Source organism: Cynara cardunculus, assembly GCF_001531365.2.
Source record: "Cynara cardunculus var. scolymus isolate 2C chromosome LG 1, CcrdV1, whole genome shotgun sequence".
Taxonomy (NCBI): domain Eukaryota; kingdom Viridiplantae; phylum Streptophyta; class Magnoliopsida; order Asterales; family Asteraceae; genus Cynara; species Cynara cardunculus.
In genome coordinates, this window is record NC_037528.1 from 4543186 (window position 1) to 4550298 (window position 7113).

Below are 7113 nucleotides of genomic sequence, written 5' to 3' on the forward strand. Positions count from 1 at the left end.
AAAACAAAATTAGATGATCAATAATCTTGTTATTAACCAGTAATCAACAAAAAAAAACTCTGTTATTTTTAATTAAAAAAAAAAGACAAACATGAGTTGATTAGTATATGTATATATTTATTACAATTCTCACATTTTGTTAGTAGATTTTTTAACTCTTATTCTTTTGAACTTTTACGGTTCAATGAATTTGCATAATTGGAATACATACATTCATTTACTAAAAAGATGTTAATCGTCAATCAAATAAGCAGACTAAAACTAAAACCGACTATCAAAATATTCTCAGGGGATGTTTGGGAATTGTTTATTTGAAACAACTTATGTTTTTTTTTTTTTACAAAATCACTTATCAACTTATTATAAGTCAGAAGAATTTAACTTTTTTAAAAACTTCTTATTACCGGTTTGGCACCGGTATAAGTTGTTTATTCAAACACTAAAAAATACTTATTATCGGTACCACATCGGAATAAGTCAATAAATTGTTTTTTAAGTTATGATCGGAAAAATCTGAAACTGATATTTCTATCATGTATGCTTAGATGCAACCCCCGTAGTGTGGTTCTAAATGTCAGAGTAGTAAATGCTTTTATATCATATTTTGTTACATAGAAATACTGTAAATTAAATGATAAAAATGTTTAAAACACCTTAAAATAGTGTGGGTCTAAATGTCATTATGTAACAGATAAATATTGAGAGAAGTAATAAACTATGCATGTCCACTTTAGAGAAAATAATTAGTAGTGGACAAAAATAAGCTCTTATAATTTTGAATTTTTTTAGCAGGGTCTTTATAGTATGTTGATGGTGGATTTATACTAGTATGTGGTATTTAATTTGTTTTGGTCATGTTCCTTCTGATTAACGTCTTCATAAACTCCGTTAAATCAAGGGTCATTTTATCCTTTTGACTTTTTTTCAATAAAAAGGTAAAAACAATATTTTTATACACACACACACACACACACACACACATATATATATATATATATATGTGGGGAAAGATTCAAACGAGAATACATTCATTTTATGAGAACGCGAGATTACCCTTTTACTATACACAATCACATGTGATACTAAATTAGAGACGTGGACAATTTTTGATGCGATAAGGGTGTTATTGATATGATACTATAATCCATCAAGACCATCACATGTGATGCTAAATCATAGACGCATACAACTTTTGGCGCGGCCTAAGTCGTAGAACACATCGTCTGCACATCACAGGGTCCCCTTAATGGAGTTCTCACGTTCTCATAAAACGGAGGTGTTCTCGTTTGAATCTCCACACACACACACACACACACACACACATATATATATATATATATATATGTATATATATAGAGGGTTGGGTTCACGTGAGACCAAAGGTTTTTCGTGAGACCTATAAGACCAAAGGTTTTTCGTGAGACCCGTAAGACCAATTCTCAACCCTTGGATTAGATCTACAATCTGAACATTCATAATCACAAAATTGTCACAAGACTTCTCAATAATTACAAAATTGTCACCGTACAACTTTAGACCATTAGCTTATAAAGTTGAACAATAAACATAAATTGGTCTTACGGGTCTCACGAAAAACCTTTGTTCTCACGTGAACCCAACCCTATATATGTATGTATATATTAAAACTAGATTATTTATTTGATCTAATCACACAGACTACTGAGTCGTGAGTATATATTTGATTTAATCACCATAAGGTATAAATTCACCATTTTATGCATTTAAATTGAAAAAAACGTTTACGAAAATTGAAACATTATCCAATAAAATATATTTTACCAATAAGGCTCGAAATCTCATGTGTTATTATTAGCATGCTAAGAAAGTCAACTCGTACCAAAATGGCCATCTTTGGTTGAGTGTACGATATGCCTCACTAAAATATGAATGAAGCACAATTCACAAGTCCGACTAAGACTTTATGCAACTAAACATMACAATTATCACAAAAAAGGTGCATGTAACAAACTCTTCGCGCAATCATAATTGATCCCATTTTGTCACAATGATAACATCGAGTGTTGACATGAAACATCAAATAAACGTGGTAGAGTTTTCTTATTCCTAACATTGAAGATGCTCCTATNATATGCATAATTTACTTGTAATCTTAAATTTTAAGTAATATGCATCAATAAACAATACTTCGTGCATAAAAAATTGTTTTTAAGAGTTTTTGTCAAGTGTTTTATAATATAGTATATATATATATATATATATTGTTTTATTATTATAATAATATTAAGGATGTTTTTATTTTATGATTGTAGTTGATATTTTCCATAAATCTATCGATTTTAGTATTTTTTTTTTTAATATTTATTAGTGTTTTATTATTAATGATGGAATTGAAGATGGTCTAAATAAACAATCATACCATGGAGGTGGTCCCAATGTCATATTTCAGTATGGCATAACCCCGAACATATATTTGAATGTCTGTAATGTTTTAATCACTCGCATTATGAGATAAGATTTGTGAACCAAATAAAAAAGAAACAAGCTTATTCAAAAGCTTCTATACAACAAATAAAAGAGAAAGATAAATTCATTGGAAGTTTTTTTTTTTTTATGATTAACCTGGATATCCAATCCATTATGCGAGCCGACTAATTAATATCAGGGTGACCACCTGCTTTACAGATATTATGGAGTCACCGCATTTGAACCTGTGTGGCCACAAGAGGATTTTTATTCCTCCTTTGATTTGAACATGAGACCTCCTGGTACTTTTGAACTTTAGAGTCAAGCTCAAACCAATCAGACACCACCATTGTGGTTATTCATTGGAAGTTGTTTTATACGTTTAAGTGGCTTTAAAACGCTTAATTGAAAGTATTTCAAAATGCTTAATTGAAAGTGTTCTAAAAATTCATCGAAAGTTCTCTAAAAATGCTTTACTGAAAATGTTCTAAAAATTGAAATTGAATATCTAGAAAAATGTATCAACTTTTAGATATATTGAAATGGATCTTTAGTATCATATTTATCAAATGAATTTAAAAAAAATCAAATTTTATTTTATGCGTATGATTTTATAGTCAAATAGTTAAATAGATTTTACCAAAAATAATTTAACTTATTAATTCATTTTAAGGTTTTAAAAATAGGTTTATGATTTTATAGTCAAATAGTTAAAATTTTGTTCTATGAGTTGTTCTTTTTTTTTTTTCCTTTCAAAAAAACAAACAAATTAAACCACAAGGGTGGTGTCTGATTGGGTTGAGCTTAGCTCCAGCTCCAAAGGTCAAAAGTACCAGGAGGTCACTGGTTCAAATCCAATGAAAAATAAAAATCCCCTTGTAGCCATAGAAGTTTAAATGCGGTGACTCCGGGCTATCTGCAAAGCAATTGGTCACCCTGAGATTAGTCGGTTTGCATATTGGGTTGGATATTCAGGTTAATTAAAAAAAACTAGGCAATTCATAAAACAAAATTAGATGATAAATAATCTTGTTATTAACCAGTAATCAACAAAAAAAACTCTGTTATTTTTAATTTAAAAAAAAAAGACAAACATGAGTTGATTAGTATATGTATATATTTATTACAATTCTCACATTTTGTTAGTAGATTTTTTAACTCTTATTCTTTTGAACTTTTACGGTTCAATGAATTTGCATAATTGGAATACATACATTCATTTACTAAAAAGATGTTAATCGTCAATCAAATAAGCAGACTAAAACTAAAACCGACTATCAAAATATTCTCAGGGGATGTTTGGGAATTGTTTATTTGAAACAACTTATGTTTTTTTTTTTACAAAATCACTTATCAACTTATTATAAGTCAGAAGAGTTTAACTTCTTTAAAAACTCCTTATTACCGGTTCGACACCGATATAAGTTGTTTATTCAAACACTCAAAAGTACTTATTATCGATACCACATCGGAATAAGTCAATAAATTGTTTTTTAAGTTATAATCGGAAAAATCTAAAACTGATATTTCTATCATGTATGCTTAGATGCAACCCCTGTAGTGTGGTTCTAAATGTCAGAGTAGTAAATGTTTGTATATCATATTTTGTTACATAGAAATACTGTAAATTAAATGATAAAAATGTTTAAAACACCTAAAAATAGTGTGGGTCTAAATGTCAATATGATAACAGATAAATATTGAGAGAAGTAATAAACTATGCATGTCCACTTTAGAGAAAATAATTAGTAGTGGATAAAAATAAGCTGTTATAATTTTGAATTTTTTTAGCAGGGTCTTTATAGCATGTTGATGGTGGATTTATACTTTGTAGTATGTGGTATTTAATTTGTTTTGGTCATGTTCTTTCTTATTAACGTTTTCATAAACTTCGTTAAATCAAGGGTCATTTTATCTTTTTGACTTTTTTTCAATATAAAGGTAAAAACAATATTTTTATGCACACACACATATATATGGGGAAATGTTCAAATAAGAATACATTCATTTTACGAGAACGCGAGATTACCCTTTTATCATACACAATCACATGTGATACTATTATTTCATCACATATGATACACATGTGATACTAAATTAGAGACGTGGACAATTTTTGATGCGATATTGGTTGCGGGCCAAGTCGCCCTTACACCACTAAGCCCTATCACAAGAATTATCACATGTGATAAGAGTGTTATTGATAAGATACTATAATCCATCAAGACCATCACATGTGATGCTAAATCATAGACGCAGACAACTTTTGGCGCAGCATAAGTTGTAGAACACATCGTCCGCACATCACAGGGTCCCCTTAAGGGCGTTCTCGTAAAACGGAGGTGTTCTCGTTTGAATCTCCACACACACACACACACACACACACATATATATATATAGAGAGAGAGAGAGAGAGAGAGAGAGAAAGAGAGAGAGTTGGGTTCATGTGACACCAAAGGTTTTTCGTGAGACCCGTAAGACCAATTCTCAACCCTTGGATTAGATCTACAATCTGAACATTCATAATCACAAAATTGTTACAAGACTTCTCAATAATTACAAAATTGTCACCGTGCAACTTTAGACCATTAGATCATTAGCTTAYAAAGTTGAACAATGAACATAAATTGGTCTTACGGGTCTCACGAAAAACCTTTGGTCTCACGTGAACCCAACCCTATATATGTATGTATGTATATATTAAAACTAGATTATTTATTTGATCTAATCACACAGACTATTGAGTCGTGAGTATATATTTGATTTAATCAYCATAATATATAAATTCACCATTTTATGCATTTAAATCGAACAAAACGTTTATGAAAATTAAAACATTATCCAATAAAATATATTTTACCAATAAGGCTCGAAATCTCATGTGTTATTATTAGCATGCTAAGAAAGTCAACTCGTACCAAAATGGCCATCTTTGGTTGAGTGTACGATATGCCTCACTAAAATATGAATGAAGCACAATTCACAAGTCCGACTAAGACTTTATGCAACTAAACATMACAATTATCACAAAAAAGGTGCATGTAACAAACTCTTCGYGCAATCATAATTGATCCCATTTTGTCACAATGATAACATCGAGTGTTGACATGAAACATCAAATAAACGTGGTAGAGTTTTCTTATTCCTAACATTGAAGATGCTCCTATGAACCTAATTCATCTTAGTAAATTTAAGTATACATATTGTCTAACATTATATCTGTTCTACTCAAACATGATACNCCCATTTTGTCACAATGATAACATCGAGTGTTGACATGAAACATCAAATAAACGTGGTAGAGTTTTCTTATTCCTAACATTGAAGATGCTCCTATAAACCTAAAACTTCTTAGTAAATTTAAGTATACATATTGTCTAACATTATATCTGTTCTACTAAAACACGATACATAAAATTGATTAAATAATTTTTTTTATAAAATTCTATGAAATGAAAATTGATTAAATACGAAAAACCTCTAAAAAATAAGTTGTACAATTATATCCTCCAAGAAAAAAACCTCAAATAAAAAAGTATAATTTTATTAAAAACCCTCGATAAAAACGAAAAACCTACTAAAAACCTTCCAAAAGAGTATACATTAACTGCGCTCTTTTAACTTACATCCAAGGGACCACAAAGTTGGCACCTTTTATGGGGCCAATTAAAAAAAAAATTATCACTTTAAATGACCTTCAATGTATTAGTAAGGGTGATATATTCTATTTCCAAATAAAGAATATATATATATATATATATATATATATATATATGAGTTATTATGTAATCATTTACATTTGTAAAACCAATACAATTTAATCTCAACCGTCCATTTGATTTGATAAATATGTGATTTTATAAAAGTTTTGATTGTTTATTAATATAAAGTATTGATCATAATTAATGAACTCTATTCATCTTCCATAAATATTCAAATCATAATAAACGAACTTTCATCATTTTTATAAATATCTCAATTAATTGAATTGCATTGTTTGTACAAATAGACATGATTGTATTTGAAATATACCCTACATATATATATATATATATATATATATATATATATAGGGTTGGGTTCACGTGAGACCAAAGGTTTTTCGTGAGACCCGTAAGGCCAATTCATTTTCATTGATCAACTTTATATGCTAACGATCTAATGGTTAAAACTTTACAAGGTGGCAATTTTGTAATTATTGAGAAGTCTCGTGGCGTTTATGAATGTTCGGATCTGACGGCTGTAAATCTAATCAAAAGGTTGATAATTGGTCTTACGGGTCTCACGAAAAACCATTGGTCTCACATGATCCCAAGTCTATATATATATACTAGAAGCGTACTCGCACAATGCAGCGAGATACATTGTGTTTTTAATATTTTATTTTATTCTATATCTCAGTCGATGTTATATATATATATATATATATATATATATATATATATATATATACTAGAAGCGTACTCGCGCAATGCAGCGAGATACATTGTGTTTTTAATATTTTATTTTATTCTATATCTCAGTCGATGTTATAATATGACTTTATGTGATTTTGAGAAAGCGATGATGTTTTTATTTTTAAATAAAATATATGTTTGACGATATCATAAAAATTTGACAAAAATATATCGATATTAGTATCAAATTAACTATTTGAAATTCCTCATT